The sequence below is a fragment of the Tympanuchus pallidicinctus genome, unplaced genomic scaffold (genome assembly GCF_026119805.1).
Source record: "Tympanuchus pallidicinctus isolate F22 unplaced genomic scaffold, pur_lepc_1.0 scaffold5, whole genome shotgun sequence".
Lineage (NCBI taxonomy): Eukaryota > Metazoa > Chordata > Aves > Galliformes > Phasianidae > Tympanuchus > Tympanuchus pallidicinctus.
In genome coordinates this window covers 53,803,787-53,817,221 of record NW_026294769.1, presented here as the reverse complement: position 1 = coordinate 53,817,221, position 13,435 = coordinate 53,803,787, and the positions used below count along the sequence as shown (strand labels likewise).

Genomic DNA, 13,435 nt, shown 5'->3' with positions numbered 1-13,435 from the left:
AGACCGTGTAAAAAGCCGGTCTCCCCTCTGCTTATAAGCTGACCTCATGTAATGGAAGGTCACACTGAAGTCTCCCCTGTGCCTTCTCCAGGCTGAACAAGGCCAGCTCCCTCAGCCTGTCTTTGTAGAAGAGGTTCTCCAGCCCTCTCCTTGTCCTTGTGCCTTCCTCTGGACTGTGTCCATCACTGGAGGATGACTTAAAAGCCTTTGGGTGCAGGCTGGGACACTGCTGGACCTTGTGCTGGACACAGCCTGTCTGCAGTGCTAGCTGACAGTGCAGTCATTTTAGTCCTGTAGTCACAAGCAGAGCAGCTGTGCTCTCTCCAAGTTTGGCCTAGATGAGGATAAACCAATACGTTAACATAAAGCTTGCTACGCTTAAGAACTGTCTTATCTTAAAACTACACCAAACCGAACTGTGTGTAGTTACTAGTAGAAGCAGCAGCAGCAGCTGAGCTTTCTGTCCTCAGCCTTGCCATCCTACTTCCAGTTTCACTGCTCTGTTTTGCTGAGTTAGTGCTGTAGCAATCTGGTGGTGTGAATCAGTTCACTGTGAGAACCAGCAGGGAAAGCGAGGAGGATCTCCTGATCATGTCCAGTAATATACATGTTTGTTAGCAGAGCTAACTGAACTGGAGCCACACAGTGCATGTGGGGCAAGCTTTGAGTGGGCAGCAACATTCAAGTCACAAGACTTCTGTTTGGAAATGAGAGCAAGCTTTTATTTTGTGTCATGGCAAGACAACACAGGCGAGAGGAGGAAAGGAAGCCTGGGAATCTCACCCCAACCTTATTTATTTTATTGATTAGTGGCTCTTGTGGGTTTATGCTGAGTCTTTATTCTTCCCTTTTCCTCTGTTCTTTCCCTCGTCTCTAAAGTTCTCTTTGTCTCAAAACTCTGGACCTTGTTTTGAATCCCTGCTCTGCCTTGAGCAGGAATTATGTTTGTCAGGGCACCCAAAGGAGGTCATTTAGCTTTGGTAGATTTCTGGGTGGAGGCTGAAACTGCTGTTGTTTAAGTTTTCAGAGAGAACCCCTAGACAAATGAATCCAGCTCTTTCAGCTGCTGCCAATTCCTGGCAGAAAGGTTACATAAACATACTCTAAACCTCAAGGGTATTATAAATAAATCTTATAAAATATTAAATTTTGTTAATCTCTGAATGAACCAAAACACTGCTAAACTGATTTAAACCCTTAGTAAGAGAAGAATTAACCAGGTGTCTTATAAAAGTCCTGACCTCTTTCTCAGCGCACTGACATTTGTTTCTGGTCATTCTGCACCCTCACCGTTCTCATTAAATTACTTTCTTTTTTTTCACTTTAAACAAAAACGTCACACACCATGAATAATTAACAAAAAGCTTCTTCAAGTCCGTATTGATCGTAGCACTAGCAGAACTGCTAGTGACAACTGTGACTGGTTTAGGCAGAGATAATTCACTTATTGCTTTAAAATGGGATTTCAGGGGGAAAAAATATCAGAAAATACCAATCAGTTATAACCAACAACTCTTATAGATATGCAGATAGTACTTGTCAGCATATAAATGGGAGAGACCCTGAGCTATCCCATGATAGCCAAGCAGAGCCTGAAATATGAGAGGCCTACTTGTATTCAGGTGCTAGTGCCCAAAAAGTCATCATACAGAAGATAAAGGAAGAAGAGACCCACCTCAGGATATCCAACAGGATGGAGGCTGAGGTACTGGCTGGAAGATGAGAGACACCAGCATCCTAACCTGTAACAACAAGAGAAGAAATAAGAATGGGGACCTGTGCTTGTATGGGCAAGGATATATTCCTGCCCCCTCTCATTTTCCTCTGCTGAATAATCCTGGATTCATTCCAGTATGAGAGTTGAGGAAAAAATCTTTGTGGAGTAGCCATAGTATTTCCTGTCCAGTTGCATGCCACAGGTAACAGGCATGTGGCAGTTATTTTGTACCTGAACTACAAAAAATACTCAGCCAAAAATCTTTGTTTTAAGGGAGTACACTAACAAAACATGACTAACTGCAGTCGTTCCATTCCTGGCCACAGAATAATACATTCGTGCATGTGGTAACAAGCAGTGAGCTACATTAAAATGCACTTATCCCATTTTACGTGGTTTAAATAATAAAGTCTTTAATTGCGAAGTAGATAAAAAGTTTCAAAATGACGTTGCAGTGAAGAGGTTTCATCTTTGTTGCTGCTGCGTGTGTTTATTTTTTGTGGTTTTGCCTGTAGATAAATGTGTTTATAAACATTTCTTATTACCATTTTGCACTCCCCAGTTTCAATCACAGATGAAAACTGCAAGAGGTGCTATACTAATGACAGTGGAGAACAAAGGTCTCGAATTTATGAAGCATGAGAACCACTGTGTGCTTCTCTGGCTGTGTGCTGAAGGACTGAACTGAGTGTCCTGAGTGAAAGCAAACAGCTCTTTTTTTCCATGTCCACTGACACCTTTGCCAACCATGGGCACACTCCACTGCACTCAGCAGGAATTGCTGCCCACCTGGTATTCTCAAACCTCCTGCAGTTTTACGTGAGGATCAGTTTTACTCCCTGGATAGGGATAGGTGAATCTCTCAATGCACTTCAAATATGCCATCAAGCACATTTATGGATGTTAAACAGCTTTCAGTTATTTCTGATTCATGCTGCAAAGCCGTGAGTGAAGCAGTGGGTATTCAGGTCATGCAACTTCTGTTGCACGATACCTTTCAATACCTATCTTTTCTTAGGATAGTCTCTTATCTCTTTTTAGCCAGTGGAGCAAAACAGGACTTCTGCAGAGAGTAACTCAGAATAAGGGTATAGTATCACACACAGATCATTCTAATTAACCTCAGACTCTCTCCTAATTGTGGGTTACTAATCCCCTCTGACCAAGAACCTCTCCAGAGCTGTACCACATTCTCTGAGCACACAGGCAGAAGCAGGACTTGGAGCCAGATATTCAAGGGCTTAGCACATAGCTGCTCGGCTTCCACTTTGACATCAAAATGAGGATGTCAGAACTGAGAAGGCATTGCTATTTATCTAAGGCATTCCTTTGAAAACCCAGCTCTCTGTGGGGACAATTTTGGCTCTGGTTTTTCAAGAGCCACCCTGAAAACTCAATATTGTCATGAGAGATGACTTATCTGTCTGCCCTTGCGCAGAAGCGCAGGCCTACGCAAACACAACTTGGTTCCATGTTGTTGCCTGGGGTGATATCAGATGCAAATACAGGGAGTATTTGAATGGAATTCACAAAGTGTATGCTTTTAAGATAAAGCAGAGCCAAGTCCTGCCGCTGCTGCTTTGGATGCAAATGTATTTGTAATGAACTCTGGTTTTGTACATGTCCCTTATCTTGCACCTGTTATCATCTTTGTTGTAGAAAGCTTACAGGTAAGCTTGCCAAATGATACGCCCCATCTGTGCTACCTGGATAAACACTGCTAGCAAGAAACATGCAAACTGAAAAGCCACAAGTTCTTGATGGACAGGTACCAGTGCTATTTCTCCAGCTAGCAAGGACAAAGTCTTTGTGTTCCTTCAACAAGTTGCCAGCCTTTTCTTGTTTGAAATTCTTGTGAAGTTGTTGGGAGGGAGATGAGAAAGAGGGAGCTGGAAGCATGCAATCTGGTTTTTGGCATGCAGATGAAGTCAGTCTCAAACAAAACAAGGATTTCAGTAGAATCTACAAAGTGAATGTATTTTAGCCAGTGCTAAGCTAGAGTTGTATTGGGGGCAGTTATGTTTGTTGCGAATGCTTGTTTTGATCTTGCAACCTGAACTAGCAGTTGGATGGAGGAAAGATGAATAATAGAAAAGTGCATCACTGGAGCTTGTTCCTAAGAAGACTGGAAATAAATACTAGCAGGTATTCATGGTGAAAGTCCTACAGCTTTCCAGTGAAGAAAAAACAGTAGGGGAGAACAGTTTGTTCTGGGAGCTTATCATGTTCCACTGAGACCTTTACATTTTCCTGTGTTATTTCATTTTAGGAACTTGTGAGAGGAAGAACTACTGAGTAACTAATGTACGAGGCTGGTAGCTTGGGTGTGGAGGCCTATCACTGAGTTCCTGTGGGCAACATTTGTACTCTCAGATGGTCACATCTGAGAGCGGCTGACCCTCTGGCCCCTGGACCAAGCCATTTTAACCGACTTGCATACTTAGTGCCCAAACCCCAAGGCCTTTTGGATGTAGAGGACATATCACTACTTCATATTAGCAGGGACACAGGGAGATATGAGACGTATCCCACCAAGGAAACATCCGTGGACTTGCTGCCACCTTTACTACCTGAGGCAAAAAGGATGAGACCAGCAGCACTCGGTGTGCCTGGGTACAGACCGCTCCCTGCTCTGCCATTCATTGGCTGCCTTGCACTCCCTGTGCAGGCATGCTGCTGCTTGCTGCTTTTGTGTTAGAACAAGGTAGAGGGTAGAACTTGGCATCGTGAGCACCGTGTCCTAGACCTCCAGTCATAAGGGAGTTCACCTAATGCTGTTTTCCAAAACAAAAGACACTAACAGGGCATATTGCTGCCTACCACATAGGGTCTGTATGTCTAAGAACTGGAAAGGGCACAGCAGGTTGTCACTGAGGTTAACCCATAACCTGATTTCTCTGGCAGAGTCTACGGTGATGGCAACTTGGCACTTGGACACCTTGCAGTAGACACTCTTGTTAAAAAAAAAAAAAAGAGTGGCCTGAAGGGATCCCTCTTCATTATGGTCAAGGAACTTTAACCAGGCTCCAAACTCTTGTCGGCTGAGCATGCTGTCTGGCAGCTGAGCAAAACATTGCAGATCTGCTGGCAGTGATACAGCATCCCTTGCGTCCTCCAAGGCTCTTGTACAGCTTGTGCAAGGACTTGGAGAAAATTTTCCATTCAGAGTGGGCATTCCTAGGTGCTGCAGGCCACCTTCTTACCTCTGGGCAGTGTGCCAGTCTCTGGGGAGGTGGTAATGCTTTGGGACGCTCACATGTAACAAAGATCTAGCAGCAACATGTCCAAAAGCTGCAGGTCTGCAAGGACGCAGAACTGCATCTCTTTCACATTAACCTTTGGTCTCCAGCTTCCAGTGGCTCACGATATGGAACTGATCTCTCCTTCCTGGTCCCAGCCTGCCATGCACGTACCAGGCTGTCCCCATTTGAGCAGGCTGTGCAGTCAGCAGCTTGCAGGAGAGTGCCTCAAACCCTGCTAGTTCCTCACTGAAAAGATAGTGCCTGCTGAGTGTTGCTGATAGCCACAGTTCTCTTCCTACCACAAGTGTCTTATACTCGGCAGTCTGTGGACAAGGTCCTTTTATGGCTGAGCAGAGAAAAGAAGCCCCAGGAGCCTCAGAAATCTTTACTGAGATGGGCAACCCCAGAATCTTTAAGGAGCCTCAGAAATTTTTACTGAGGTGAGCAAACAGCACTTCAACTCTGTGCACCTCTTGTGTTTTCAAACAAAAGCCTGAAAAGCCCAATGGCAATTAAGTTTTTGTTTATATATACATACATGAATAATGAAAGCCTTGCCCTTCTGACTGGGCTTCTGACAAGCCTTCTCCTTTATTCTTATGCCTTCTCTTTTGAAAAACTGTTTCTCCCCCACACCATCACACCTGTGGGTTGGTCCCAGTGTCCTAGGACACTTATCCCAAGGTCACACGTAGCCACTCCAAGCTGTGGATGCTCAGGCCCTTTGCTGACCCTGTTGCTGGGGCATGACCTGGAGGAAAGCAGGGCCCAGCTCGGGCCACGGGCTGTCAGTGCAACACAGCTACCTTCCAAAATCTAACTCCACCTCGTTCATCACAACGCAAGCTTAGCCCCATTGTAGACAGCTCACATGGCTGCCAAGAGATGTGTTTCTGCTGCAAGGGGTGGGAAGTGTGAGCACTGGGAGGTGTAAAAGAATGTAAGGCTGCCAACTCTACTGAAATATCCTTGAAGGACAGGACAATGTTATACACTCCAGACCACAGGGGACCACTGTAGGGATGGAACTGCAGAGTATAGCATGGAGGTGCCTATGTAGGTTCCTGGGACACTATAGTGCTTATTCTACTTATGCTCCTTTGAAAAGGATTGTTGGAAAAGTACCAGGTTTGCTGGGGTTGGTCCCTGAGGTGGTAAGGGATGCTGTTGTGTAGGAGAGATTACAGCTGGCTTTACCAACTTAATGGCACCTACAGCCATGCACAGATACAGCATCTCAGGTACGTAAATGTTTTTCCTGACAAAATTCTGGGCACTTACAGCTCCTCAGATCAGCAAGAAGGGCCTGAATTCTCAATTAACATCCTCACTGACATAGAGATGGCACGCTTACCTCAACCAGGATCTGTCCCCCCAAGCTCTGCTTGGCCAAACATCTGGCAAATCCAAGGAAGCAAGGACAGGGAACTCATCTGAGCAGAAACTGGGAAGGTCTTCTGCAGAAGATTCCAGGACACCAACATGGGAATCTGCAGTGGTAGGCAGAAATGTTCTCCTCCTGAAGAGCCCCTTACCACCCAACCATAACTGGTGAAGTGCAGCAGTTGCTGGGAAAAGGATGCTTAGATACTGCCCTGCTTTCCACTCACCTTCCTGCCCCTTCCCCCCCCCCCAACCCCTTTTTTTTTTAATTTTCTATTGGATCCTAAAGCGTTTCTAAAACTCCTTTTAGAGACTGACTATACTCATACACAAACAGACCAGAGTTCAATTCTGAGCATTATAAATGGTCACGCTAATTAAATGCAGCTAAAATACTGAAAAGAGATGCGGAGAAGACAACGTTAATGACAAAACACCCTCAGAGAGCATAGGAGGAGAAAAAGTGCTGATGTAGTAAGGTGATTTATGGTGATTCTCTGGTTGCTGAAACAGATGAATTATTGAGAACCTTACAGGAGAAAGGAGCTTTAGGTTGGAAGATTGATGACTAAAAACCATGGGGAAGTAATCCTTTCTGCATCAGTATGGCAAAGCTCAGTCCTGGGAGGCAGGTCACCATAGGTCAAGGCCTGAAGTGGAACCCTGAGCTGGAGAACTCCTCTGATCAACTCCTGCCCCCACACTGCCTTCTCTCCACTCCCTCATTAACAAAAGGAAGCTGTGCATTTCCGTGGTGTGATTTCTCTCAGCTGCACAGTTTGGCTCCTAACCAAAAGCTTCAGTCTGAGCAAAGATAAAGCAAGTTACTCCTGCTTTGTCCTGAAGTTAGCAAGTTATTAAATGTGAATATTACTGTATTTTGGCATATGTGAGATTAGGGAGTCATTTTCTCATCTTTTATTCCACATAGGTCATTGTAATCTTTTAACACAGAAGCATTTTGAGAGGGATTCAGTTTAGGGAGCTCACACATAACTGTGAGTTACTGTGTGTGCTTCCCTCAGTAACTGCATTACAAATAAAGCAAAGAGAAACTCCCGTACCATTGTTATTCTTTCCTATAATCTGAAAACGTTGTATGAAAAGATGATCACCCGTAGTCCATGCAGTAAGTAGTAATGCAGCCTCACTTGCAGTTCCACTGCAACAGAGGATGGCAACCTATGGACAGTTAGCATACTGATTTTCAGAACTTTTCTTTTGGATGAATGGAGTTACGCATTAGAATGATCACACTGTTATGTTTGGACAATTATGTGATCATATGACCATCATTGGCTGTAATTAGGCATAGCTGTCTCACTATAAAATGGCCATTTTCTTTATTTCAGGACGTTTCAGATAATGGTTATTGCAATTGGATGGCATTTCAATAGCTGATCTCTATCACACGCCTATGATGAGTCACATCACCAGCAAAACATGGCAAGTGTGATGGCACAATGTCACGTAGCAGCAAGGCACTGTTCTAATGTTTTAATGACAAGCCTCTTAATTAGACCAAGTTTTCAGAAAGTGCTTGTTTTTCACACACAATGATTTGGGTTGCAAAAATGGCCCAGGAGGATAGAGCTAATAAAATAAGCAGCTAGTTAGAACAAACTTCTTCATTTCATTTTATTGTGTGGAGAACAGCAGTTTTCTCACACGAGAAAGGCACTGCTGTTGTCTGGAAAGTTTCCATGTGGTCCTGCAGCTTTCACATTCCTCTGGACAAAGCTGTCCATCAGTAGTTTGCTGTGCTTTCACTACTGTAGACTTGAACATCTCTATGCATTTCACAGAGTGGCTTCATTTGAAAAGCAATGTACAGCTGTAAACCATTAGTCATTAACCAAGCACCAGTTAGCTGTAAAATATTAATCAATCTGGTGCTGTTACATGCCAGGTTTGAACCTTCATTTGTTTTTTCTTGATCGAAACATAATGTCTTACAAATGAAATATAAGATCAAGGGCTGGAGCACCTCCACTGTGAAAATAGGCTGAAGGGCTTGTTAGCCTGGAAAAGAGAAGACTGCAGGGAGATCTGGTTGCGGCCTTCCAATATTTAAAGGGAGTTTATAAACAGGAGGGAAATCAACTTTTTGCACGAGTAGACAGTGATAGGACAAGGGGAAATGGTTTTAAACTAAAGGAAGGGAGATTTAGATTGGATGTCAGAGGGAAGTTTTTTACTGAGAGAGAGGTGAGATGCTGGAACACATTGCCCAGAGAGTTGTGGATTCCCCATCCCTGAAGGTGTTTAAAGCCAGATGAGGCCATGAGCAATCTGATGCAGTCTGACCTGCAGCAGAGGTGTTGGAACTCAGTGATCCTTGAGGTCCCTTCTAACCCAAGCTATTCTATGATTTTATGATCAACTCTGTGTTTCTTCTGTTCCAAAGATGCATTTAAGAAGCCATCTGTTGTGCTTCCTTGCATCTGGGAAGTCAGTAAACCTGCACAGTTCAGTCCTTCCTGCTAGCCCTGACTACATATGCACAGCACAGCAATTATGGCAGGAGGAAGTCTGAAATAATTGCGTGTTTGGAGCATGAGGTTCATCTCTAGCCAGACCTCAGACTGTGCTTTCCACAACATTAAGATTGCTGAAGGACTCTTATATAAGCCTAATTGACACAATTAAAAGAATGATTCCTTACAGATGTGTGTTGCTTTAGCAACCTGGGGTGTGGGGAGCCAAAGTGCCCTCTGCATTTAGCAAAATAATATTAATCATAATAGGTAGAAGCACTTTATCCGTTTTACAAGACTCTTGCTCCGGAGCCAATTGCCTTATCATGTTGCAACAAGAATCACTGTACTGGAGCTGTAATAATTTGAAGGTGAGCTAAAAAGGCTCTTGGTAATAACCAAAATTACACGGAGACAGAAGTGCATTCACATTGGTGTCTAAATCTCCCAGGATGTAGGCAGGAGGATTACTTGTTCAAGGCTTTGATTCTGCTGCCATAGGAACACGGGGTGAAGAAAAAAAACCAAAGGTGTTTGTAGAAGCAGGATGAGGCCTGAACAGCTGCGCTCAGCCAAGCTTTGTCTTTCCTCAGGGTCCAACTGCCCAGTCAGATCACCATGAGCAGGTTTAAATCTACCTACTTCCTGCGTTTTAGAGGGACTCCAAGCAGCACCGTGGATATGCATGGTAACATGGCAGCAAGTCTCCTACCTCCCTCCCTGCAGCAAGCCAGAACTAGAAGGGATGCTTTATAGACTGGATCTATGTGCTTTTATTCCTGACTCTGCTGTGCTTGTTCCAGTAAAACTGCAATGTTTATCCAAACACAGTCTCTCTGAAATGTAAAAGGGACTGTGAATTACCTGAGACACACGACATATGACTTGCTTTAATTAAATCTTTTGATGTAAGGCCAGTGATAGGTATTTTTAATCAGTATGAGCATTGCTTCAAATTTTATTATTTTAACTAATGCTATTCTAAACTTGGTCCTGACATCCTGGCAACTTAAACTCAGTCACGTTGTGTTGGTGCTAGGTACAAGAAAAACCTGAAATCAGTGCTGACTGGGACTGAACAATTTGATTTCCATTTCCAAGGTGAAGATGGAAGTGAATAACGTGGCTCAACAAGCACTAATGAAAAACCTTGTCTTTTGGATGATCGTGGAACATCCAGATGAAAAGGGATCTCAGGAAGCCATCTCTACCATCCCACTCTCTAGATTCATTTTATCCCTGTCATTCCTGACTAAATTTTCTCTGATCACTTCTTAAAAAGATTTACAATCCCCAGGCAATCTATCTTAATGCATCACTATCTTATTTTTAGAAAGCTTCGTAATGTCTGACCAAACTATTTATGCTGAAATTGAGTGTCTTATTAATCTCTAATACGCGTTTGAAGACTCATATCTTCATCAGATTTGCCTTCACTGGAACAAGCACCTCCTTCCTCCAATCTTCCCTTTAAGTCGTGTTTTTCGAGAGCTCCGATCACACACATTGCTCTCCCCTGAGCCTGATCAGTGTTGTATCTCTCCTGAGCACGGTGCCCCAAGCCAGACTCGTGGAGTTCCAGCTGAGTTTTGCCAAGACTGTGAGAAGTGGAAGAATTACTTCATGTACTTTATAGCCTCTCTTTTATAGCTTCATCTCAGTATGAAGCTTGCTTTTTTTGAAACAGTATGTAAGCTCCAGAACATTTCTGCAGGGCGGCTCCCTACTCTTTGCTCCTCAGTCTGTTTTTGCAGTTGACCAAACAGAAAACCTTGCATTTTTTATTCTTTAATAGCATCTTTTTTTTTTTTTCCACTAACAACTAGTGTGCAGTTAATTAAAGTGTATTGTGGTTTAACCTGGCAGGTGGCTGAGCACCACACAGTTGTTCTCTCATTCCCCTCCTTCTGAGTGGGATGGGGAAGAGAACTGGGGGGAAAAAAGTAGAACTCGTGGGTTGAGATAAAACTATTTACTAAGACAGAGAAAAGGACAAGGACAGTAGTTATGACTGTGTCTCTCTCTATATATAAATGAATGTATATAACAAGAAACACATAAGCAATTGCTTACTACCTGTCAACCGTTGCCCAACTTGCCCCCTGAGCAGCAGAAGAGGGAGGCCTTGGCTCTGTATAACTCTGTGTAGCAGCAATTATAAACACTGGTGTGTTATCAGCATTGTTTTCATCCTAGAACCAAAACCAGCATCATTCCAGACACTCTAAAGAAAATAATTCCATCCTAGCTGAAATTAAGACAGTGTGGCATTGCTCATTTGAATATTAAACTCATATTTCTTCCAATGTACTTCCATTTCTTTTAAGCTTTCTCGTACCACTTAGTGTTGGGATCTATAAACCTTCAGCTTTGCTCTAATTATAGCTCCAGAGCCCAGGTACAATGTGTTCATGTTCAGGCTGCATGTGGCCCCTGTGCTGACCCTGTTCCAGGTGCAGTGGTGTGATTACAGCTGTCCGACCTCTTGCATCATTGGAGGCTCAGCTCGTCCTGATAATAGCGTAGTTGTGTTTACTGTCCTTGCAGCTCTGGCAATTGCATCTCGTTACACCACTTTAATTATTCAAACACTGACATTAGGTTAATGAGATTTAGAAAATTCAAAGAAAAAAAAAAGAATTCTTTCAATTTAAATGTCTCTTATTTAGCTCTTCTCATGAGCTGTGTTTTCTTACAACACATTCTTCATTGTGTCACAACCACAGTCATGATGTTTTTCCAAAATCCCTGGAAGACACTCCCAGGCTCTGCTTCTGCCAGACATTTTGTTATAAAAAAGAAAAAAAAAACCCACCACATTTCTAATACTTCATAGAATCATTGATGTTGGAAAGGAATAAGATCATCTGGTCCAAACATCAGCCCAGCGCCACCATGCACGGTGACTACATCCCTCAGTGCCACATCTCTACGTCCTGAACACCTCCAGGGACGGTGACTCCCTCAGCTCCCTGGACATCCTGTTTCAATGCCTCAGCACTCTTTCTGAGAATATTTTTTTCCTAATATCCAACCCGAACCTCCCCTTTCTCCACAGCATTGAAAGATGCATCTTCAGCATGGTGAGCATTAAGTACTGGAATGCATGTAGTAGATGAGCACATCAGCTCTTTGGGTTGAGCCTCAGTAATTCTTGGTGCTTGGAGACTGCTGGCAGTGTCACTGTTGAGTTGTCACATTATGTCATGCTGTCACTCAGAGTCAGGAAATTCATTTTGGTGTCTATGGACAAGAACTGAATCATACATGTAACTCTGGGATTCAGACCTCACGCCACCTGGAAGAATAATCCAGGAGCAGTTTGACTTCACGTCATCAAAGAGCCTTTCTGCCAACTCACAGTTATTGGAGAAGCTCTTGGGGAGCCTGCAGCACAGCGGGTTAAGTGCACGAGGCCTCTTGCATCACCCCTTGGTGCCTGGCTGGCTACCTGACCACATCCTACCTATGAGGAACTCGAGCAGAGTTACACAGTCTGCCCAAAGCCCCACAGCAACTAAACCCAGAGCACAGGCCTCTTGCTATAGCAGCTGGACAATGCTATCTCACTGGCACGATTTACTGAAAACTGTGCTGGCACCTGGGGAGCTATCTTGTTTTGCATGGAAGCTGTACCTCTCTGTGAAAACTGGCTTTTCCAGCCAGGAAGGGCACGTGGCGTCTGTCTCTTGCCGAGAGGCTTCATTGCACTCAATCCTGCAGACGCTGAGATCTCGTTGGTTTGTTGTTGTGCATAACCAGTTTTAAACTGCAATCTGAAAAGAGCTCCTCAGTTGGATGTAACAGCAGATTCACAGTTACAGTGCCTCAGTATGCAAAGTGGACTCCTGCACCTGGCTCCTGTGAGATGCTGTCTAGTGCAGCAAGGCCTCCCGCAGCATGGATTCATTCAGCAGGGCTCTGCTGGCACAGAGTGCTGGCATTCGCTATGTGTGTCCTAAGCAAGCAAGGGGTGCACAGAGCCCAAAAGACATTTGATCTTCTTTCGGAGGTATTTGGCACTTTTTTTTATCTCCTGAGGCCATTCTGAGTAATGTGGAGAAACTCTGGGCTCAGAACTTGTAAGAAACACCCACGGCTGAAAAGAATTACAGTGCGGGATCAAATGCTTTGTACTGCAAAGAGCAGGAGCTCTTTCTGAGGTAATGGTAATGCACAATTGGATGGAGTCTTGCGGATGAAATCCAAGGACATTTTAGAATGATCTGATTTGTATTTCTTGGTGCTAAGCTGATGTTATTAATTCTTTTGTAACTCATCACAACAAAACAAAGATAGTGCTTTCTATTTTGGGAAGCTGATGAATCAGTGGGAAAGCCAAAAGGAAATAAGTGGATCCCTGCTAAGACCAGAAATGCCTCAGAGATGGTTAGTGCATGTCTGCAGACTCTGGCTGTGCAAAAAAAATTCAAGAAAGGGTTTAAGCATGGCTGGTCCCACAACAAAACATGCTGCGAGCAAGCAATTTAAGGAGGAAGCTCTGCAAGCTTCTAATATTTCATCACCATCTGTCATTTCCACGTGATTTAAAATACGGATGTGCTACCAACAGAGAGACCTACTTATCCCTTCACCAGGCATTAACTGACAGTCAT

At 43.8% G+C, this 13,435-nt stretch overlaps 1 protein-coding gene across 2 annotated transcripts in view; it reads left to right on the top strand.

Annotated features, from left to right (window-relative positions):
- The window catches only part of CFAP418 (cilia and flagella associated protein 418), a 124,354-nt gene that overhangs the window by 72,697 nt on the left and 38,222 nt on the right, over positions 1–13,435 (top strand). The gene's annotated exons all lie outside the window — the stretch shown is intronic.